The 24,968-nt window shown below is 40.3% G+C and overlaps 1 protein-coding gene and 1 long non-coding RNA gene across 4 annotated transcripts in view; one reads left to right on the top strand and one right to left on the bottom strand.

Annotated features, from left to right (window-relative positions):
• The window catches only part of TRMT9B (tRNA methyltransferase 9B (putative)), a 51,083-nt gene extending 37,383 nt beyond the window's left edge, over window positions 1-13,700 (bottom strand). For 2 of the 3 annotated variants that reach the window (XM_031440192.2, XM_010995695.3), the window contains exon 1: window positions 12,986-13,519. The gene's annotated coding sequence lies outside the window, so the exon portion shown is untranslated. Of the gene's footprint in view, window positions 1-12,985; window positions 13,520-13,625 lie in introns of those variants that run through there. The other variant, XM_031440193.2, reaches the window with a different exon arrangement.
• LOC116149161 (uncharacterized) overlaps window positions 1-24,968 on the top strand; it is a 167,999-nt gene that overhangs the window by 53,105 nt on the left and 89,926 nt on the right. Inside the window, exon 4 of the long non-coding RNA XR_004132793.2 lies at window positions 423-564. This is a non-coding gene — a long non-coding RNA (uncharacterized LOC116149161). The remainder of the gene's footprint in view (window positions 1-422; window positions 565-24,968) is intronic.

Below are 24,968 nucleotides of genomic sequence, written 5' to 3'. Positions count from 1 at the left end.
TTGCCAATGCCTTTCAAAGGGTCTGAATTCTAACACGTAGACTAGACAGATTATCAGTTAAAAGATCGTAAATTACTTTAAAACCATCTGGCTCTACATTCCATTTGCGGGTCTCTATGTGTATCGCATACATATGGGTGTACACGTGCATCTCTATAGCTTTTTTAAGGAAATGACAGATGGTCTGGCCCAATTTTTCCTGGTCATGTAGGAAATATAACATTCTTTGCTAGCAAAACCAGACGAGGTAGGTCTGCATTTCTGCCAACTCAATGCAAAGCCTCAAGAGTTTCCTGCAGAGGAAAGCCAGCTTGGAGAGTCCAGTCAGTGTCTGCAGGAGGAAAAATTAATGATAGGAGGTTGGAGGGCCTTGATGACGAATGTCCTTACAGCTTCAAGACCAACATTTTCTCTGGTTTCAGGCCTGTTTGTCAGTGGATTGTGTGGGCTCTGACTGAAGACTTTAATCGATGTGGAACTGGATGGCAAGGAGGTAGTTTGCTCCGAAGTCTGAGTGCATCTTCCTCACCTGCTAAGAGCTTGGGTGAAGTTTCTGCACCTAAGGTAAGTGCAGCTTGTTAAATGTTTTAGCTGGGATTAGAATGACTGAACTGCTCTCATTTATTAATTTCCATGAATTAAGGGAGCCATATCCCTACCACCTGACATGCCATCACCTGGACCCCCAAAGCGAACGTTATCTACATTTTCTACTTTAGCACATGAAGTGCCTGTTAATTAAAAAAATATATTTAGGTAATTTTTAAATTAACATCTTGCACTGATGTGGAACATTGGTTACAAGTGGTGAAGTAATATTCATACATTATTATTAATAAGTGTCCCTAGTAATATAGTAGAGTGCACAGTTTGCATTCTATAGTTGCGTGGGGTTTGCCAAATGCAAAATGTCATGAATCTACAATTACCCACATATGCAGAATAGTTTCACTGCCCTAAAAATCCCCTGTGCCCTCTTCTTCATCTCCTCTTCCCCTCAAAACCCCCAAGCAACTACTGATCTTTTTACTGTCTCTGTAGTTTTGCCTTTCCAGATGTCATATAATTGGGATTTAGCCTTTTCAGACTGGTTTATTGACTTATCAATTCTGCATTTAAGCTTCCTCCATGCCTTTCTGTGGCTCCATAGGTATTTTCATCACAGAATAATATTCCACAGACAGTTTGTTTATGCATTCACCTACTGAAGGACATCTTGGTTATCTGCAAATTTGAGATGTTTGTGTTATAAATGTTTATCCAGGTACAGGTTTTCGTGTGGACTTGCTGTTAATTTTTCAGTCCTCACCGGTACAGGCGTAGTCTAACTGGAGGAGACTTGTGGACACTGTTCATTTTCAGCACCCATACGATGTTCCCTTAGGTTCCACTTTTCTCAATGCTCTGTAACACCTGTTGGGCTCTCAGCTATCACTTCTGATTGGCAGATAACCTCTGTAGATGTGTTTTCTGGAGCTCAGTTACTACTAAGTTATGAGATGATCAAGATTCCTTTGTTGATGCCATAGAAGGTTGATACCTGCTTGAGACTCAGAGGAAGAAATTCCCATCCAGCGAATGCAGCCATTCCTGATTTGTGCCAGGCATGTCAGCGTTACTTTCCAGGGCTAGAAATTCCCCATGGAAATAAAATTACCTAAAGTTTCAAATGAAGGGTCATATTGTAGTGCTTCTGTTTCCATAAAGGGATTATGTAGGTTGAGATCAGATGCACCAGTGGTCTTGACATTGCTGTCTGCTTCCATAGCCAAAGGAAGACTGTTCTTCCTGTATGTGGAAGATCCACGTTCCGCAGCAGCTCTTATCCTTTCATCTCAAACCAGCAGATGATTGTTGGTTCTGCTGCCTGTTTCTGGGAAGTTCATGATCCCCTGTCCCCTGTGTTATGTTTTTGGTTACATGGACCAGTTCTGTTCAGTCTCATGCTATTGATCCATAGTTCTTTGTGTTGCTGGAGGCTGTTCACTTGAATCTTGCTGGAGGCACATCGCATTCCAGATGTCAGCCCTTTGCACTTAGAAACATCTGTGGTCAATGCATTACAGTAGTTGTGACAAAAAAGTTAGCTTCCTCTCTTGTGTGAGGATGGAATTTGAGACTCTGGGTGCTTTTTTCAGCAGGCAGCTTCTCTAGATTATCTGCACTTCCTCTTTCTGATGACTTTTGCAGAGGCATAGCTGGAGTCCAGCCTGACAGAGTATTATGTCGAAGAATTATGACCGGAGAGGAAACGGTGTTCTTTTTTTCCCTCCATTTTTAGCTTCTTCATTTAAAAATCAATATGGTGGGTTACCTACCCAAAAGAATTGAATGCAAGGGCTCATAGAGAGATTCGCACACCCATGTTCATAGCAGCATTATTAAGAGTTGCCAAAGGTAGAAGCAACTCAGGTGTCCATTTAGGAATGAATAGATGAACCGAATGTGTATCTACATACAGAAGAATAGTGTTCAGCCTTAAAAAGAAAGGAAACTCTGATACGTGCTACAACATGGTTGAACCTTAAGGACATTTTGCTACAAGAAATAAGCCAGTCACAAAAGGACAGATACTGTATGATTCTACTAAAATAAGGTACCTAGAATAGTCAAATCCAGAGACAGGAAGTAGAAATGGTGGTTGCCAGGAGCTGGGAGGAGAAGTGAATGGGGAGTTACTGTTTAATAGGTACAGTTCCAGCTTTACAAGATGATAAACGTTCTGGAGATGAATGATGATGATGGGTTGCACAACAGTGTGCACGTACTTAATGCCACTGAGCTATACACTTAAAAATGGTTAAAATGGTAAGTTATGTATATTTCACCACAGTTTTAAAAAATCAATATTGCAATTAATGCAATAATGCCACACAACTAGTGCCTTATTCTTGGGAGACCACAAGTCCTCGGTTGCTGGGACAGTCCCCACTTGTGCTTCTTTTTCCCAGGGCAACCATTAATGCAGGCAGACCTCAGAGATACTGCAGGTTTGGTTCCAGACCACCACAACAAAGTGAACACTGCAATAAAGTGAATCACATGAATTTTTTGGTTTCCCAAAACAATAAAAGTTATATTTACACATACTGTAGTCTATTAAGTGTACAGTAATAGCATTATGTTTTAAAAATGTACATGCCTTAATTTAAAAATACCTGAATGCTAAAAAATGCAAACCATCACCTGAGCCTTCAGTGAGTCTTAATCTTTTTGCAACTGTAACATCAAAGATCATAGATCACAGATCACCATGGCAAACATAATAATAATATAAAAGTTTGAAATATTGTGAGAATTACCAAAATGTGACACAAAGGCACAAAGTGAACAAATGCTATGAGAAAAATTACATTGATAGACTTGCTCAATGCAGGGCTGCCATAAACCTTCAATTTGTAAAAAAAATTAAACAAAACACAGTATCAGCAGTAAAACAAGGTCTGCCTGTAGTGCCCCCTCACTCTCAAAAGTGTCCCAGATTGAACAATAAGTCGCATGATCACCCTGGATCTAGTTTGTAATTGCATAAATCACTGCATTCCCATCGTCATTGACAAATGTCTTAACATCTAGAATGTGCCTGCATTTTCTCGAATTACTCTGATTATAAATTATATGTCCTATAGAACATTATGGGTTCTGGTCTTTTTATTTTTTTAACTTAAAACAACAGCCATTTATTTGCTCACAGTTCTATTGGTTTGACCTTTGGCATAACATGGCTGCTTTCTGCTCAGAATATGACAGGACCGAAATCAAGATATCAGCCTGGCTGAGCTGTCATCTAGAGGTTCTGGGGTAAAATCTGCTTCCAAGCCAATTCTTGGAATTGAGTTCAATTTCCTGTGGTCATAGGACTGAAATCCCTGATCTAACTGTGGTCCCACTTTCCCTCCTGCCACCATGAGCATTTAAAAAAAATTACTGATTACTTTCTGAACATTGACTAAAGTAGCAAAAGCTGTCCTCTCTTCTTACAAACTCCTTATTTCTTTAAACACTAAAACCCTCTAACTTTTGTGTTTTTTTTAATTGAGGTAACACTGGCTTAGAACATTATATAAATTTCACGTGTACAGCACTATATTTTGACTTCTATATATGCTACAACGTGTTCACCACTAAAAATTTAGTTTCTATCTATCACTATGTAGTTGGTCCTTTTACCCATTTGGCACTCCCCACATCCCATAACCAATACTCTGTTCTCTGTGTCTGTGTTTTTATTCTTTTGGTTTGTTCGTTTATTTTGTGAACATAAAGTATTCCACATAGGAGTGAAGTTATAGTATTTGTCTTTCTCTGTCTAACTTATTTTACTTACCATAATACCTGCAAGATACATTCATGTTGTAGCAAATGGCAAGATTTCATCTTTTTATGGCTGAATAATATTCCATTGTGTACATAAATCACATCTTTTTTATCCATTCATCCATCAGTGAGCACTTAGTTTGTTTACATATCTTGGCTATTGTAAATAATACTGCAGTGAACATGTGGGTGTATTTATCTTTTTGAATTAACATTTTTGTTTCTTCAGACAGATGCCCAGGAGTGGAATTGCTGGGTCATATGGTGGTTCTATTCTTAATTTTTTTAGGAAACTTCATAATGTTACCATAGTGGCTGCACCAATTTATATTCCCACCAGCAGTATATGAGGGCTCCCTTTTCTCCACATACTTTCCAATATTTGTTATTTCTTGTCTTTTTGATAACAGCCATTCTAAAGAGCGTGAGATGATATCTCATTCTGGCTTTGATTTGCATTTCACTAATAATTAGTGATGTTGGATATCTTTTCATGTGTCTATTGGCCATCTGTCTGTTTTCTCTGGAAAAATATGTATTCAGCTCCCTACCCATGTTTTAATTGGGTTGTTTGTTTTTTGGGTTTTTTTGATTTGTATAAGTCCTTTATATATTTTAGATATTAACCCCTCATTGGATATATGATTTGCAAATGTCTTCTCCCATTTGGTAGGTTGTCTTTTCATTTTGTTAATTGTTTCCTTTTGCAGTGAAGAGGCTTTTTAGTTTGATGTAGTCCCATTTGTTTAATTTTGTTTTTGTTTCTCTTCCTGATGAGACATATCCAGAAAGATACTGCTAAGACTAATGTCAAAGAGCATACTGCCTGTGTTTTCTTCCAGGAGTTTTATGGTTTCAGGTCTTACATTGAAGTCTTTAATCCATTTTGAGTTGATACTTGTGTAGTATGTAAGATAACAATCTAGTTTGATTCTTTGGCATGTGGCTGTCCAATTTTCCCAAGAACGTTTATTGAAGAGATTATCCTTTCTCCGTTGTATGTTCTTTGCTCCTTTGCCATAAATTAATTGTCCATATATGTGTGGGTTTATTTCTGGTCTCTCAGTTCTGGTCCACTGATCTGTGTGTCTGTTTTTTTCTGCCAATGACATGCTGTTTTGATTACTATGGTTTTGTAGTATAATTTTAAACCAGGGAATGTGATACCTCTAGCTTTGTTCTTTTTTCTCAGGATTGGCTATTTGGGGTCTTTTGTGGCTCCATACAAATTTTAGGATTTTTTTGTTTTATTTCTGTGAAAAATATTGTTGGAATTTTGATAGGGATTGCACTTAATCTGTAAATTTGTTTTAGGTAATATAGACATTTTAACAATGTTAATTTTTCCACTCCATGAGAATGGAATATCTTTCAATTCCTTTGTGTCTCCTTCGAGTTTTTCCCAAAATGTCTTAATAGTTGTCAGTGTACAGGTCTTTCACTTTCTTGGTTAAAAATGTCTTATAGTTGTCAGTGTACAAATCTTTCACTTTCTTGGTTAAATTTCACTTTCCTAGGTAAGTTATTCTTGTGGTTGTGAATGTAAATGGGATTGTTTTTATAATTTCTCTTTCTGCTAATCTGTTGTTAGTGTACAGAAGTGCAACAGATTTTTATATATTGACTTTATACCCTACAACTTTACTTCTAATAGTTTATTATTTCTGATAGTTTTTGTTGGGGTCATTAGGGTTTTCTACATATAAAAATCATGTTATCTGCAAATATTGACAGTTCTTCCTTTCCAATTTGGATACTTTTATTTCTTTTTTCTGCCTAATTGCTCTGGCTAGGACTTCCAGTACTACATAGAATAAGAGTGGTGAAAATGAGCATATTTGTCTCATTCCTCATCTTAGAAGAATAGCTTTCAGTTCTTCACTGTTGAGTATAATGTTAGCTGTGGATTTGTGATATAGAGCCTTTATTATTGTTGAGGTATATTCCTTCTATATGCATTTTATTGAAAGTTTTTATCATAAAGGGTGTTTAATCTTGTCAGATGCTTTTTATGCATGTACTGAGATATCATACGGTTTTTATCTATCATATTGTTAATGTCCTGTATCGTGTTGATTGGTTTGCCAGTGTTGAACCATCCTTGCATCCCTGAAATAAATCCCCCTTGATCATGATGTATGATCTTTGTAATGTATTACTGTAGTCTTTGGTATAACCATCTAACTTTTGACAAGCTCACTTACTTTGATTTCTGTGGGTTAAAGGGAGCAGATAAAAGACATGGTCCTAGATAGTTGCCATTTTTGTGTCTCTCTTGGCTACTGTTTTGTTACAAAAATATCAGGAGATATTCCTTGAAGTCAGAAATATGTTGGTGGTTCAATTAACTCCACCTTTCACCTCACCATGAGAAAATACACCTCTTTCTCTTTGAGAAAGGCACTTTGTCCATACTCATGATAAGAGTACCATATTACTGTAACCCTTGATTACTGTCTCCCCCAGAGCATCAGTCTCCCAAAGATAGAGCCATGTATCTTTAGCACCTCATACCAGTCCTGGTACAGAAAGGTTCTTAATATCCACTTATTAAGTCAGTGAATAAACAAATCACTCAACAATGTTCAAACACTAGTCTTGCTTTGTTCTCTTCAAATTTTGCCTTAAAAAATATGCAATAACCCCATGCTCTCTCTACTCACATCCCCACTTCAATCTGGCACATCAGCAATCTAACCAGAGAGTGAGTTCAGATTTAGATATTCTACTACTTTATAATACTCTAAGCAAATCAAAAGATCATTTTGATTTTCAATCCATAAAAGGAGTTGTATCCTACAACTTGATCTGTAAGCTCCATGGAGTTGAGGACAAGAACTCATCATACTTATAACCCAGAGGGGGGAAAAATCCAGGTTTTTCTCTTGAATGTTTACTCAAATATGAATAAAACAGATAAACTTGGGGAGGGGAGGAAAGCTGGCATTAGGTCATTTATGTGTTAGTATAACGTAGAAAGATTAATACTACTTACTTTTCCTTACAGTTAATCAGATTAAGATTAGATTCAAACAGTTCCCTCCTGGGAATACACTTTCAGTGGGGTTTAGTTGGGGGTTCAGTATGGAAGAGAGTGGATGTGTCTTGAAGCTGCATTTACAAAGAAAGAGTACTGTTTTTATTTTGATGCGTTTATTTTTGGTGGCTTTGGGCAGAGTGGTTAACTGTTAGTGTCAGCACTGAACGCAAAATAATATATTCATATTATAGTGTGATTTACTCCAGGCACATGCATAATTCTGCATTTAAATGATCTCATCACCTACCAGAGAAGATAACTGAATGAACTCTCACCTTCTGAGACAAGGAAACCAATTAAAAACTCTATATGTAACAGACTGACAAATTCACTAAGTAATTCCATCTGTCTCAGCTACTTTTATCTCATTTCCTAGCTCCAAATATCAGAGGGCACATATAAAATGACTTCATTCAGTAATCAAGACTAATACCTAGATGTGCTAATGTAATTTCTGAGTACAAAGACATGATAATGTCTTACTTAGCAATTGTAAAGATCCAATCATATTTCCTTTAATAGTTTGAAAAAAAAATCTGACAAGCGCCAAAGTATGAAAGAGGTGATTAGAGTGAATTCAAGCATACTCTTATTTTAATCCCCAATTGACATGACATTTCTATCTTTAATCCTTAAAAGAAAAAAAAAAAAAAAAAAAGACCATTAAAGTTCCAGACCAAAGAAAGATTCAGCAGAAACACAGATGCACAAATAATTCATCTAATGAAAGAACCAGCCTGCCAGGAGCTATTATTTCTCTGATCAGACCCCAGTTCTTCCTTTACATTGCTATTCTTCAAGCAGATAGGCTATTTGGGACTTTGAAATGATTTAAAAATCATTTTTCCAATATTTTACTTTGATTCCTAAACCAAAACAAAGGAATATTATTTCACATTCAAATAGGACCACCATAGGCAGAGGTAGGTGCTTGGTAGTTTTTAGTTGTTTATTTGCTTGATGCTTTTTCCAGCAATTTCATCTGTAATGACTATAACAGCCATCTGTTTGACATGCAAATTGGTGAGCAACTGGTTCTTTTTTTGATTCTTACAATACATCATCTACCTGTTTTCAATGAAATATTCTAGCTAAGTCTCTGATGAAATACCTTTTTGATAAGCATTAGACATGGAGTGTCACTCAGCATTCACTGCAGTCTCCTTCAAGCGAGCCTTCCTCTATCTCTGAGGCTAGAAAGCCATTAACTACATTTCCCAGAGTCCCTTGCAGCTAGGATTCTGGGCACAGCTTGGGTACTGCCAGTGAGAGGAGCTGGATGAGAAGCGAGGTGGATGGTGTCTAAGGAAGATGTTTGCAAGCTTGTTTTTTGCTGTTGGTAACCATGTTCAGTTACTAGCTTCTTGTGTGGAGGGGTGCTCTGTAGCAGCTTCTCCAGTCCCTGGAGTGCTCTTGATGTCAGCAGCTCTGGTGGCCCTGACTCCCAGCCTCCAGACTTTGCCCATGATGAGGGCAACCCTGGGGGGCCGGTTCTCCCGTACTGTCTCGGGGTCATCTCTGGAGCTCAGCCTGCATCTTCTCCTCTCCCTTAAGTTGGAACCTTCTCACATTCTTTTTCATTACAGGTTGTTACAAGTTATTGAGTGTAGTTCCCTGTGCTATGCAGTGGATCCTTATTGTTTATCTATTTTGTATATAGTAGTATATATCCACTAATCTCAAACTCCTAATTTGTCCCTCCCCTGCCCTTTCCCCTTTGGTAACCATAAGTTTGTTTTCTAAAAAAAATGTGAATTTCGTTTTCTCTTCATAGTTGTCTCCTTCATAAAAACTGTCAATGGCATGCATTACTTTTCAAACAAAATCCACACCACTTTTCTTAAAAAAAAAAAGGTGGAACCTTCCCTTACAACCTTCCTGTGAGCATCCAATTCCCATGTTAAACCCCATTCCGCTCAGAGTAGCTAGGGTAGTTTCTATTATCTGCAATGTGACATTTTAAAAAAGAGAGAGAGAGAAGAGAAAGCTGAGTGCATTCATTGCACAAGACAGCAAGTCATGCCTGGGGAGAACCAGGAAAAGGAAACGGGTTGTGACCTACATGGTTACGCATTAAGGACCAGAAAGAAGTCCCAGGCTCCACTCTCCAGAACTACCCAAATCAGGACCAACACTCTTTAAGGCCTGAAGTTGAGGCCAAAGCATAATTATAAAGATTGAGAAATTATCATGGGGATCTTTGAAGAGAAAGAAAAAAAAATGGCCAACAGGGGCAAGAGGAAGGAAAAAGAGGGGAAGAGAGAAGAGAACAGGAAATAACAAATGGAATAAAACCACATGGATGATGACAAGGATCCCATGCCAGATTCCTCACATGACCTGGCCTGGACATTGGAGTGAACACAGCTCCCTGCACTGTCCTGCAGGGCTCATCGCAGCTTTGCAGAGCTGGGAGAGGGGTTCTCAAATACAGACTCAGAAAGCCTTTCCACACGGGAAATACAAGTGAAACTGCTTTTGAATCGATATATAGAGTCAAACTGGAGGAATATATATCTTATATTTTATTTCCAGCTAGCCTATAAATAGTCTCTCTTTATAGACAGTAGCTGGAAATACACAAACTATGTATTTTAAGCAAAAATCTGTTAGGTTTTAAAAAAGGAAATTAATTCAAATGGTTTTAAAGTCAGACAGTTAATAATGCAAAAAGCTGACAAACTAGTCAATTAGGGTAAATATGGGTTTAGGCTCCGAGCAGCTAAACAAAACAAAACAAAAAAGATTGGCACTATTCTTTTTATAATTCAATAGCGTAATCTATCAGAAAAAAAAGCCTTAAGCTAGCATGTTTACACAAAACAATTAAGAGTTCTACAGAGATGTAACTCTTACCATCAAAGAAAAACAAACATGTCTCATGACCAGGGCCTACTGTCCCAGCCTCATTCACATACCACTGGCCCCTCGTCAAAGATACTTGTTCTCTCTACTGGCTCCCCGATCAGGGAACCCACGGCGTGTGCAGAGTCTCTGCAGGTGCTGTTCACTGGGCATTAAATGCTCTTCCTTCCTCCAAGACCTTCTTTCACAACCCCACTATCACTTCCTAAAGCAAGCATTGCTGACTCCCTCCCTCCATGGGTCAAATTCCCTGTCCCTGGTCAAATTCCCTGTCCCTGCCCATAACACTTCTCCCGCATAGCACTTAGCACAGTTGTAATTCCAGGGTTGCCTCTGTGTTATCAGCACACATGCTTCCAGGAGGGGTCAGGTCTGCTTTTCTTGCATCCGGAAGGCTTAGTAGCATGGTGCTTGCAGGGCCCTGGGGAGGCTGAACGATTGAAAAACCTGCATGAATGTTATTGCTGCTTCAGCTCCAAAGTCCAAATACTCCATTTCTAAATATAGAGCTGTCCAGGGGAAAACTAGGGACTGCTATCATGTTATGAGGGAGATACTTCTAATGTCATTGACAGAAACTAGTTAATTAAAGGTTTAAATTTGATTTTAGAATTTCAGTGGATCATCTCTTTCCTCCCCCTGCTATCTCATCATTATCTCCACCATAGCCAACTTCTTTAACCTAGGTAAGCCAAACGGCCTAAGGGGAAGAAGATACAAGTTTGACAGTGTGAGCCTCTAGCTCCCCAAAACTCTGATTACTAAGAGTCTAGTGTGTCCTAGACTGTATACTGTAAGAGTAAACTAAGTGCACCAGGACGGGGAATGACACATTGACTAGAATATTCTACCATCAACCCCTCCACAGCCCCTGGGAGATGACATTTAAGTCAGCGTATTTCTCTTTCTTGTAAGACAGCTCACAATGTGCATTTTACCCCACTTACTCCATTTGTCCTGGCAACCACCTTAGGAAGTATAACTATTCCCATTTCATCGATGAGGAAGTGGCTCAGTGCTGGGATTCACTCCAGGGGATGGAGCTCAGATTCCAAGTGAGAAGTTTCTCTGGATGAGACGTGAGTACCCAAAGTGAAAAGGGTCACTCTTTTTTGATACCTCTTAGCTAGAGGTCCCTGCTTTGTACTGTCTTGTGACATCAAGAGACAAGAACCACACAAAGTGTGGGACATTCAACTGATCATTAGCATCACCATACTGCCAGCTGGACCTGGGACCCAGCTATCCCAGAATCAGCCTCCATATTTAGTTCCTTTGGTCTGTCCTTAAATACATTCCCCTCTTATCATAATGTGTCTCAGATTTTGAAAACTAGTTCTCTAATGGTGCATATGAATTCTTTACAAGTGAAATACATACAGGTATTCACATATCCACCTATCAGAAATACTGTTAAGTATTAATATCTTTCTTATAGTCCTCTTACTCCCCAGTGAGAGTTGGTTTTAGGAGATGTACATACACAGGAGTTAAGATTTATTGGGAAAGCACCCCCCGCATCTGTTTTAAGGCAGGATAATCATGCAGACATAACATTTCCCATTTCCCATTCCCCTGGTAAGTAAACTTTTATTAAGACCTTTGAACTACCTTGGTGCTTTTGCTATATTAAGACATACACACAAAAGGACAAATTATTTCCAAAGAACATCATTACAGTAATTGAATCTTTCTAGAAATAGGGTTTCTTTTGATTTAAGAGAAGCGTCTTTAGAGAGCTCCCTTCTCAAATCTGACCAAATGCATTAATAAAGCAGTTCTCTGGAGCAGTTTCCTTAGTGAGGAGGTTGGTCCTTTCTAAGCTGTCAAGGTCCACTTTAAAAGAAGTTATGGGCAATCAGTGGCCATCAGGGAGTCGCTTTCGTTCTCTTCAAATGATCCTCCCCTCTGAGCTACTCTAAAGCATCCCTCACCATCCCTGGAGAGTCCTTTATACCACATTTTCTGTCAGGCATCAAGGACAGAAAAACCTACAATTCTCCCTTCCCAAACTTCAAAACAGATGAACCATTCTTTAGCCAGAAATGTCAAGGATTCTATATGCTAATGAGTTACATGAATAATAGTACTTTAGCTGCTGAAACGAGGGGTTAGAAGCCAACTGCCCCCTGTATTATTGCTAATAACCTTAACTTCAAAACGATACAGCTATATTCTAGCACTTCGCCTACAGGAAATGTTCAATGTACATTTAAATGCATACAGACTAACCGATATAAAAACTTTGTTCATAGATACTCACAACCTTACCCTTTTTCTACATAAAGCATGGCATTATAATATTGATCAGAAAGAACCCAGATAATACAAAAGGATACAGACAGGATGTATTAAACAAATCCTACCGTTCCGTCTTGATACTCCTTCTTAAACTGTGTTTTTGACACCAGCTTGGACTATCGCAATAAGTAATTTCAGATCAACTAAAAGATACTCTGACAAACTTTCTGGCTTCAAGTTATCTTAGTTCATCACCTCCTGCTAGTTAAAAAATAATTCCCAAGTGATAGCTTCTAAAGGGAAAGATACACGTGTTCTTCAGGAAAACACAAATTCATTTTCACGTTTAAACACTAAACATGTCCCCTGCAGCTCTGGGTTCTGATTTATCCTGTGTAATATCTGAAGCACACCCCGCAATCCCTTTCTGCACGCCAGGCTCGCCTGTTCGGATCACTTCTAAGTTTTCCAGGTAAACAGGTCACCCTCGGCGACTAGAACAGACGAAGAGCAGGCACTCACCCAGGAGATCAGACCTGGGACGACGGCGCCCGAGAGCGCAGGAGGCGACCCGTCGCGCCCCCTCCTCCGGGTCCGCGGGGCGAGAGCAGGCACAGGGTCGGCGAAACTAGGGTGGAAGAGAGAGTTCCCGCCGCTCCCCTCCGCGGGCCATAGTCAACGCCACGGTCGCCGGCGCTGGCTGCAAGGTATGGGGGCGGGCAGCTCTATGGAACCGAACAGTTGCAAAGCAACCCCCCGAAGCCGGGGAGGAAAAGCTACCTTTGCATCAAAGCCGGGGGCTATACCGGGTGTAACTTCCACCCGGTGACCTACTTTAGAGTGTGAGAATGAAAGCGTTGGGGAAAAAAACAGACGGAGGGCGCGCAGAGGAGCGGGGCGCCAGGGATGCGCATGCCCGCGTGGGAGCGCGCCCGCGCGCCCTTGGTGCTTCCAAAAAGAAGTTGCAGCAAGGCCCCCGGAGGCCTCGGGGCCGCGGCCGGGCAGGCAGAGCCTGGGGGTAGCCCCTCCGCCAGCGCCTCCTCCCGCCGCGGCCGGAAAGCAAGCTTCCCGGAGCCTGGGGGCCTCCGGACGACAGCCCGCGGCCCCGGCAGCGCAGCTCCCCGCCCCCATCGTCGTCCCCGCCTCCCCAACCCGCCCTCACCTCTCAGGGCGGCGCTCGGGCCCCGGCAGTCCGGGGACGCGGGCCCGCGGCGCCTCGGGGCCAGGAGGGCGGCCAGCCTGGCAGGGGCGGCAGGCGCCGAGCGGAGCCCGGGGAGTGTCGCCTCCCTGCCTGGTCCCCTGGGAACGCCCCGCCCGAACGTGCCCGGGAAATGAGGCTCTGCTGCGCCCGCCCGGCCTGGGGATCGGGGTGACCTTACTGCCTCCGCCCCGTGCTCTTCTGGTCGGTCCCTCCCGGCGTGGCCCGTCCTACGTGGAGAGGACGCCGAGGCGAGCACACCTGGAGCGCAGCAATGCCGTACCTGGTTGACAACAGCGTGACGCTTTAGCGTGTCTTTTTTCATTTGATCTTGGCAACCACCTTCTGCCACAGAAAGTCCCCATTGGGCATATGGGGAAACCGAAGATCAAAAGGGTTAAGTCCCAGGTGCCATTGCTCAGACTCTTAAGATCTTTTCGTTCAAACAGCTTTCGTATTGCTGTTAAGAGTTTTGCAAAACTAGACCCATCAAAGTAGCATCTTTCAGAAGAAAGGTTGGAAGTTAGGTTGGATATTTCTGCCGAAAACTGGACGCAGATTCCCCCTTCCCTCACCCTCCGCTTCTGTAACAATAGGGTTAACTACTTTCTGCCGGGTCCTTAGCCTGATCATCTTCAACTCCTATTATTAGCAGCTCAGTGATCTTCAGAGGCCTGATGTTTAAAAACATGCTCGTACCCAATATTGGAAAATGAACATGTTTAGTAACTGCTCGGCTGCCCTTTGTATCTGAGCCTGACGCTCCTGACTCCGTGGGGGGCGGGGTGGGGATCAGACTTCTTATTGAGTTGTAGTTCCAGGCGTAGTTTTTTGTGGGGACCCAACTATGTCTGATACAGACGCCGGCGATGTTACTTAAGGCTCTATGAAGAGGGCAGTGGAGATCAGCATATATATATAGTGTGTGAATCTGGAATGGTTTTCTAGTAGTGCCACAGTATATCGGGGTAGGACAGGGAACCTTGGCTTGGGCATTTCTATCTTACATGCCCAAAGATAATTAAGTTTCCTTTTTCTATAAACGTCTCCTTTTTGCATTTAAAAGGGAGAAAAATCTTGATCCTGATGATATGTGTTCTTCTTGAGCTGAATGCCAGCCCACAGAAGCGCTACTGCTCATTTTTGTTTTCATTCAGTGGAGTTAGAGTTACAATATTTCCTACATATGTTCCTTGTTCTCTTCTAACTGTGCAATAGGAGACAAAGCACACCTAAGTAAGTATAGTACAGTGGCTGCACATAGTAGGTGCCTGATAAATACTTGTCCAGTGAATGAAATCGCAACAGAATGCGACAACTATCAAAGTACCCTGGCTTGAATTCCACTGGAAAACATGAGGGAAGTCAGTTACAGGTGATGTGGTCAGGGAAGGCATCCTGGAGGTGGTGACAAGTGCAGGATTTTGATATGGAGAATGGCAATTTGGCCCATTGGAAGTGAGAAAGTATGTTTGCTTTGCTTTCAAGATATGGCAGAGGCAGAGGTTCTCAACCTTTTGTAGCGATAGGTCCATGTGAGAATCTGATAGAAGTTTTGGAACTTTCCTATATCAAAAAAGAATGTAAAAATATTTGCATACATTTTCTGAGATTTCACAGACTAGCTGAAGCAGATCTGTGGAATCCCTAGAAATCTGTGAACTTGAGTTACCATTTCCATGTTGGGAGGCAGGGAGAAAAATAGATTATTCTTTTCGAGGCCATTATAGTTCCATGGCATTTCCATGGCCAGTAACAGAATTTGGGTAATGGCTGAAGTATTGCAAAGAAAAGTGTGCTATAGAGAAAATGTGTACACCACGGAGGTATAGCACTCCCTTTTGGCAGCTGGACCTTGAACATTTATATTCTTGTAGTATATGAGAATTTTACTTTCATCTCTCAGCAAAGGTTTGGGGGGAGACAGACAAAATGTGAATGTCAAAATTTGGCAGTTGCTAATGCTGGAGGATACTTATCTCTTATTTGTGACGTTTGACATTTTTCATGAAAAAAATTTATTAATGAAGTTTTACTCTCAGGTAGACATAACCAATCCTATGACATTTCTTCACCTGGCTTGTTAGAATGGAAGTTTTGTATGAAAAAAAAAAAAAAGGAAACAATACAAGTATGCTGGTGATGCCACACGTAAGATTGTTATTAATAAGTGAAGTCTATTTAGAAATAATAGTTTTTCTCTTATAGTGAATTATGCAGTAGGTTGGCAGTGGTCTCAGCAGAAATTAGAGCACTGTGGAACATTGAACAGGTGTTCTCCTGTTTCTTCCTAAACTCACACTTAACTTCATTTTATACTGCTTGGTTAACTAAGTGCCATATATAATTAATAATTATATTAATTAATTATTATATAATGTTATATCATTATGTATTATTATAACAAACTATTATATATGTTATATAATATGTATGTTATACATGTTACATGTAATAATATGTATATTATATAATACATTATGATTTAATAATTATACAATACTATTATATTATTAATATTATTCTATTGCTTCGTTAACTCAGCTCCGGTATTAGTTAACTCCCCGAGTCTGTCGAGCATCTCTGGAGGAGCAGATGGCGGGCTGTGGTTCTCTGAGTACCTGCCCTGCCCCTTTTGAGAAAGGCAGCCACAGTGGTTCCATCACGTGACTAACTCCAGCAAGGATTCGTGCCCACCCAAGGGGACTCTCTAGTTTGTTCTGTGACCTCCAAGGCAGCAGCTTGAGAACAATGCCTTCTAGGTGTGTGCTGTGTTGTAGATGATGAGACAGACCCAATCAGATCTTTTCCCAAGAGCCTTTGAGGCCAGGCCAGGATTTGAACCCAGGCAGTGAGTGTTCCAGTGGGTTGGTAACCACTCTGTTCATGGCCTCAGGAGAAGCAAAGACACTTAAACTGAGCCACTTGCATGACTGAGTCCCACCGTAGGAGCAGTGGATGCCTTGACACTGAAGAGCTCACTCTACTGTACTATTTGGGGCGACTGTTTCCTTGCTGACCTTCCAGAACCTTCAGAGTTGCTTATGACTGCAGAGACTATCACTTGTTCTTCCTGTTCCTCAGGTAGCTTCATAATAAAGTAATATCAGTGTAGACAACCTGCTTCTCTCTTTATAACCTGAAGGAGCAGAACCATATGGTAACATACCAATTGCCCGTAACGCTGCCACGATAGGAAGTGGAGCTACAGCTGTCCTGTCCGTGGCGCCACCCTTTCAGTGGTCTTCTCTCCTCCTAGTAAAACAGAAGAGATAGCTTCTCAGAGATGTTATTTGCAAACAGATGTTAACTACAAATCAAATCACATTTTCCAGTTGACTTTTTTTTAAGTAAAATCTTTTTCGGAAAAAAAAAAAATTCCCCGAACCGTTATGAAAATTATATCCAGAATTTAGCAGCTATGATTTTTAAATGTTTATATAATTAAAAAAAGGGAAAATATAATCAACAAGTAATAAAACCAAATTATTTCATGTCCCTTCTGCTTGAGGGCCATAACCAGCTCTCCATTGCTCATTAAATACCACGAATCCCACAAAATAGGATACGGCTCCCCTCACAGTCTGGCCCCAACCTACCTTTCTGGGCCTAAGGAAATCATGAGATTTCTCTCAGCTTCTGCAGCCCTAAGCTCCACACCTCTGATTTCTTACATAATGGCAAGAAAGTCAATGTAAGCTATTTTCGTAAAGCTTCTGACCATTATCTTATTTATTTTGTCCTCATTGTCTGTCACAGTTCCTGGCACTTAGAGCTGAATGCACATATTTGAACAAAGGAAGTTGCATATATTGCTACAAGCCCCAAAATATGCTGCACGATGCTTACATAACTATTCCATTCATTTCAACCTTGACTGTCTACTTCATACAAGGCCTGGATCTAAGTACTGGCTATTAACCACACTGGGTGCTTACCTATTACTACTATAATGAGACTTTAAAAAAATATTGCTGGGTTCTTACCCACATTTTTCCTCCTTTCAGAGTCATGCCAGGTTTTGGGGGGTTTTTTTGAGTGACTTTAACTATGATAATGTCTTAGTGCATAAGAAAGTGGGACCTCCCCACAGATGGAATGGAAAACTAAGGCCAGGTTAGCCACAGATTATAGGGAAAAATGGTGCAGTGCTCCCTCAGTGATCACTTTAGGAGACTGGAGACGAGACAGTCTGACAACAGGGACAGAGAAGGCTGAAGTTTTGTGACCTCATCGGTTTCAAAGGATCCCCCACAACAAACCAGTCAGACAGGCTGGGGATCAAAGAGCTCACAGCTGCTGCTGATAATATAAATCAGCGCATCTTGGAAATAGGAGTGCTAACCAAAAGCTCTTCTTAGCACGTCGGGGCGTGCACGGGCTGGGGTCTAGGCACTGTGCTAGAAAAACAAAACAGATAAATCCCTACCCTTGTGGAACTTATGGTCTAGTGGGATGACAGACATTAATCAAATAATCCCAGATAGCACCAATCAAATGTGTAATTCCAAACTGACACAAGTACCTGGGAGGCAAGGTACAGAATTTCATGAGAGTTTATGTGGCCCATCTCTCTCCCAGAAGGAACTTGGGTGCAGGATTCATCCTCAAAGTCTAGCCCAGAATGGTACACAGGGAGGTGTTCAAAATGTTTTTGTTGAAGGAACATATTCATCTACTTCTAACATGGAAGTGATGTATGATATTTGTCTATATTGCATAGCATTGACTAAAATACACAGCAGATATTCCCTCAAATGCTGATCGTCACCCACTGCCACTGAAGCTGTTGGCTTTTGTTCCGTGACTGCAAATCCATAGATCATGTATCTCCAAATGCATCCTGTTTCCTTTACCACCATGACAGCATATGAATTCTGATTATCCCGGTAGCATCATCAAGAACATTCTTTATGGCCAAAGTCCTTATACACACTCATAATTTGCTATTCTTTTTCAGCAGCACCAGCCCCTGACCCCTCTTCTGTGTAGCTCATAATGTTTTCTGAAGAGGTACAACCGCATTGTTTCTTCTGCCATCTGCGGAAACTGTGTCATCCTCCAGCCGTCCTGTCTATCGTTTTCCTGTTTCCTCTCCATCTCTGTAGCTGTGTGAGGTTTGTTTTTTTTTTTTCCTGCATCCCTTTTCTCTTCATTGCTGCCCTGTTGCTCTTTTATCATCTTCTGCTTGGAATCCTGTCATTTTTTGAAGTCAGCTTTTTGCTGAAAGAGTAGACAACACGTCTCCTGGTTTATTTTATCTTTTTTTTTTTTTTTTAACAGTGCTCTTGCTTAATTCTTTTCCAAGAAACACGCTCAGACACAGGTCTGATTTTTTCTGTATGTGTTGTTTGTCTTCAGCTTTAAATGGACAGGGAGTGAGAGAGCGACCTTATTTTCATTGGCAGGGAAAGAAAGACTGTAAAAAGGAAATTCTAACAACAGAAAACATGTTATATAAAATATAGAATATCCAGCATGTTGAAAAATACAGAGGCATGATTTTGAAGATAATTTAATGTTCTGGAAATACAATGTAATGTTAAATGAAAAAGCATTTTGAATAGACTTTAGGTTAGGTAGATTATATATTTACATTTATGGACAGGAAAAATACTGGAGAAGTATACCAAAACCTTCATAGTGGTTTTCTCCAATGATGGAATTTTCACTTTTATTTCTTTTATATGTTTCTTAAAGAGGAAAGGAAGGTATATAGTTTCAGAACAAAGCATATTCCTATTTGTCCAACTCTGGCCTCGTGGATTTTATCTGTGTGGCACCCCTACTGTTACCAATCAAGTGTGTGAGAGGCAGTATCAACACATGGAAGGCCCTCTTGTTCATTTCCTTTAATGTTGTTTTAAATACCCAAGCACAGCAGCCTAAGTCAGGCCAATTGTTTTAAATCTAGAAGTCACAATTACCATAGCGTTCACCCACCGGAAATCTGTTCATGGCTATACCAAGGACACAGCCACATGTGCCCCATACTGTTTTGTACTTACGTTACTGGTGTTTACATCCTGTTTTGTTAGGTACAGTCGAATGTCAGCTCCCTGGGTAAGCACCTTGATTACATCTACCTGTTGGTAATGGTGGTCTTGAGTTTATATGAAAGTCAGCTCTAGGAAAAATGGAGTAGATTCATTGTTTACTTTGTGTGTGTGTGTGTGAGAGAGAGAGAGAGAGAGAGTGCGCTTATGTGTATACTTGTCTGTGTTTATGTAGTTCCTAGAGATTTGATATTCTAGGGAAAGTGGAAGGTGAATTTTGAAGTGGTTGTTTTTTTTTCCTCTGATGATATTTTTGGAAGTTTTGCAGGGGACGGGGACAAAACTTTTTTTTAAAAATTAGAATAAATTTGTATTTAAAGTTAGGTACTTATATTTGTTACTAGAAGTTAACTTATTATAAAACAGTTTCAGAAAACTGCTCAATAAGAAAATTTTGTTGGAAAACTATCTGTAATTGTCAAAGTACAGTGTTTAATTTTCTGAAGACAAGCAAGACAATACTACTCTACCACAATCCTACCACCAAAATGATAATAACCAGATTTCCTTGACTGTGATCTCAACCAGGATCTCTGGATCTGAGACTACTCACCTGAAAATTGAGGGAGTTGAGTTAGACCTCAGATCACTGAGGTCCCTTACAGTTCTAAAAACAAAAAGCGTTTTTGCTTGGATCTAAAACGTTGTAAAATTAAGAAGGAATTTGGTGCCTTCTTTAGCTTATTCATTTATGATCTAAAGGTTGAGTAGGCCAAGCTGGATTTCAAAGGGTTGGATGTGGCGTTAATAGCTGGTACTAGCTTCTGTTTAATTCATGCGAAGAATTTAGGAAGAAGTTGGCAAGGTGGAAGAGGAAGGAGACATAATTTTGAGAGTCTCCAGAGGGCAGACTTGGACCAGCGAAAGCAGGTTACCTGGGAGCACACTGAGACTCAACATGAGCAAGAGGTTTCTAAAGCGTGAACTGCCTGAAGGCCTGGCTGGCTCCTCCAGCAGGGGCAGCTCTTCGTCTCCGGACAGGCAAAGAGGCCGGCTTACTTCCTGCTGATGTCTGCGGAGGGAATCCGCGTTATCAGGTGGGAGGTCGTGCTTCAAAGAAACCTCAAAGTCCTTTCTGGAGCTGGGGTTCTTTGATGTGGTGTTATCAAAGGGTGTTGAGAGACGGGCAGAGCACAGAGTCTCTTCAGGTGTTTGGACGAAGAATGAGGCTGGTATTTCCACAACACAGCCTTTGCCACCCTGGTCTCTCCTCCCTTCTCCAGATGGTTTCACCTTCTGTATTATGTGAAAGAAACTGGCTCTGTTTGGAAATAGTAGTCAAGCCAAGATATAAACTAACATGGGAAGGAGTTGCAACGGTCAGTTTCATCCCATTGTTTAAGGCATTCAGCTGAGACCAGAGCAGGGAATATGCCACAAAGACCATGGGAACTGTATACAGATAATCAGCATCCTTGGCTTGACATAAAACTATGCTTGTAGCTGCTGACTTGGAATTTGTATTTGCTTTTTCCCATTTAACATGAAAGAAGAAACTAAATAAATAAAGATAATGAGTAGGAAGGTGATTAAAAGCATAAAAAAATCCAACTGAGCAATCAAAATAGCCACAAAAGGTCAGATAAGGGTATTCTGGGGTTTGTGGGTTATTTTATTTTGTTTTGCCTTGTCTAAAAGCAAAATACATAGTCATCACCCAGCAAGAATAAAAAACAGAAGAAAATGCCTTCCTGAGGGGAAGATTGCAAGTGAACTGGCCCAGAGGTTGAAGGCATTGCCAAGGGGCAGACAGGTGGGAAAGCCCTTGGGCTGTACATTTTTCTGTTATTGCAGGAGCAAACTTGTCTTAACATTTTGGGCAGTGGCTCTTTAATTCCCCAAGGCCAAAGCTTTCCTACAGTTACTATTCCAGCCACATACAGACAAGGGTAGTATAATGAAGTAGCCATCCCTCGTGAGCTCAGTTTTATCCAACTGGAAATCAAATCAGTCTAACCTGAAGAAAACAATTTAAGAGAAGTGCCAAGCATAATTTTCCTGTATCCAAAATGGGTACATGTTAAAAGAATGTTCTTTGCCCAAGAGCTGACTTGGCTGAAGAAATGTTCATGCAAAAGAGAAAGCCATCTTACATGAGAATAAAAATGAACTTTTCTTTTCAAAAATTCAATTTAAACCTAAATTCATAAACTACAGCATATGTAAAAATTCAGAATATTTTAGCTCCAGCTTTAAAGAAAGTTTGAAATGCCTTGGAATTCTAGAATTCTCTGTCTCTGAATGTCATGGTCAACTGTTAGTGAAATTTTACGTTAGAAATTATTTAGAATTAGTCCAACATTCAGAATCCTGGTGCATGTTAGGGAAAGAAGGGGAAAAACAGGGATCTGAAAAGATACTTTAGCTCTTTACTATTGACTGAGAGAGGAAAAATCTAGGAGCAAAAACTGTTTGCTTCTCAGTAGATTAATTTTTAATGTTACCGGCCGATTATTCTAACACAAGAGTAAAGCAAAGAATTTCCTCCAGGAGGTTTTCTTTGTCTTTATGAGAAAATAATATAAAAGAATCACACCAAGTTAATAAAGCAGTTATGTGTGCATATAAAGTTTAAAAGATGGAAAGAATTTTTGAGGTAATGGAGTGCATATGAAAGAAAGAAATGTTTACTTTAAAAACATGAAAATTCAGAATTGCATGAAAAATAAATGAACCCATAATTGTACCAGTTAGAGACATTATTGTTAACATTTTGGTGCATTTCCTTCCTGTGTGCTTGTGTGAGTCCATCTATTTAATATTTTTAAAATCAAAATTGGAGTGGCATTACAATCATTTTTATTTTAAACTATATCTTTGTGCAACATATCATGTTGTTGAGTAATCTCCCAAAACACTGATTTTAACATAATCATTAAAACTCATTTAAAAATATTTATCAGGTGCCAAGTGTTAGACAAAGTACAGCAATGCATTAACTCACTTCATCCTCAGGAGAGCTTAAGGCCCCATCATTTTTATTGTAGTTCGCTTTTTTTCTTTACTTTTTTGTCTTTAACAAATGGAGCAACTGAGCTTAAAAGAGGTTCAGTAACTTGCCCAAAGCCAATAAATGGTGGGGCTGTGACTTGAAACGATTTGGTTCTAACTCTATTGCCAATATTCTTAATAATTGTGATATCACCTCTACATGACAAATGGAAGTGATCCCAATAAAATGTCAAAACTTTTTTTTACTTGTCAGGAGATCAATTAACTTCCTTCAGAAGCCTTACTAAGTAAATCTCCATGACAGCTATATGAATCGCATCCTCCCTCAGAGACCAAATACTACTGTCTGTTTAAGATCTTCAGTTTTCTTTTTGGAAGCTCTTGAGTTTTAAAAGGGCAACACCGTACATTTGCCTCTATGCTTGGAGAACACTGTAAGCCTCCCTTAAAACTGTGTAAGAAAATCCAGAGAACATCATATCTGCTGCTTTTTTGTAGGAATGTTTATATGAACCATAAACCAGAGTAGATGTCACTCTGTCTTCTGGCACTTGCCGTGTGCTGCACTGCGTTGCTTCTCTCATCGTGTGCAAGCCCTGGTCCCGCCTCAGCTGTAAGCTTCTGCGGTACATTCTGTCAGTTCTTGCATTTTCAGAATCTAGCACATCATCTTGAAAAAGTTATTCAACATTTTCTGGCAATATGCATGATGGCAATTGTGTTCAGTGTGTCAGTCCTTAAATACTAGATACTTAAATGCTCAACAACAGTCATCTTAAATGAATTAGCCTTCATAGAGAATCTTCCTTCTGAGGCAGAGACGATGCTAAGTGATAACAAACCAGGTCCACTTACCTCCTCAGCACAGAGGGAATTGACATGCCAGGTCTCCTTCCCAGTTTAGTGGGACCATGTCTGTGTGACTTAGTTCTGGCCAATAGAACATGGGCAGAGTGATGTACACCCTTCTGGTCTTGGTCCTTACTCCCTACAACCTCCTCTGTGGCATTCTCCCCCCAACACACACAGACAATTCATAGGGAAAACACAACTAGTAGATTCATAGGTCCATGAATCTCCATGTGGAAGGTCACCTACTGAATACTGAATCTGACTGTGATGTGATGTGAGCTGTTGAGGTTTGGGGGTCGCTTTATAGCTCCTAATCTCCTGTTGTGTCTCGTACTGAGTTTCACTTATGCCACTACTTATGGCACTACTGCTGTCATGTTTCTTTTCCTTTTGCCTCTACTCTTTCTTCAACCTGCAATTCCCTCCTCCCATGTCTTTACCTGTTAAAACCCTACTTATGACTCAACTCAAATGTCCTTTGGGTGAAGCTGTATCTCTCATCACAGGCGGAATAACCATGCTCTACTCTACACTGTCGCCGAACTTGATTTTCTTACTGTACTTTCACAGTTGAGGGTGGTCACCATCGTATCCCTAGTTCTAGCCCAATGGCTGGCATTTGTTACCACTCAGTAATACTTGTCAACAAATGACTAGATGAAAGATTGAAGGGACAGATGGGAGCATGTCACTTCTCCTACAGGTCTGATGAGTTCTTTGCCTATGGGATCATGTCTCACTTCCTGGTGACAGGTGCAGAACTTGGCATAGGGATTCATTTAAAAAATGTTTGCGGAATGGCTAAAGTGCTCTATTGATGATGATGGAAAGAGGTTTTGTTTTTTTTTCCTTAGAATAAGTGTTCATCAGACTTTTATAATTCTTGGACTATAACAACTGTCACAGATGGGAAATTTATCACTAAATTTGACCTGAATTCCCTTTGTTGCAGTTTCAAGTCTTGTGTGATTCTTAGTTACCCTACAGTCACAGCACTTGGAAGCAGGAAGAGGTTCAGTTCGCATAAATATTTCTGTCTGATGTATTTACAGAAGAGATGGTAATGATTCAACTGCTCTAAATCAATGCGGCTGCCTTATTTCAGGAAAGACCGGGTTTGGAGAGTCTTCTGTCATATATTCCTTTTCCCTGGTGGTTTCTGTAATTTGTCACAGATTCATGCTTGTATGGAGGCGGAAAATAGGGATATAATAATCTGGGGAGAAGAGAGTGGGGTGGCAGCCGGTGAGGCCAACTCTATTGCTGAAGGCTCAGTGATTAAAACTATTCTAGTTATAAAATCAAGAAGTGTGTGGCACGTGGCTATGTAAGGTGGTAAAAATTACATGGAATTAATGACTAAGAATATGGCCATCATCCAAAATATAAACACAATCTGATTTCAGAAAATACAGCTAAGCGTTGAAAATGCTACCATGATTGCTGT

This window comes from Camelus dromedarius, chromosome 22 (assembly GCF_036321535.1).
Source record: "Camelus dromedarius isolate mCamDro1 chromosome 22, mCamDro1.pat, whole genome shotgun sequence".
NCBI classification, from domain to species: Eukaryota; Metazoa; Chordata; class Mammalia; order Artiodactyla; family Camelidae; genus Camelus; species Camelus dromedarius.
The sequence above is the reverse complement of the archived record's forward strand: the minus strand, read 5'-3'. Positions and strand labels throughout refer to the sequence as shown.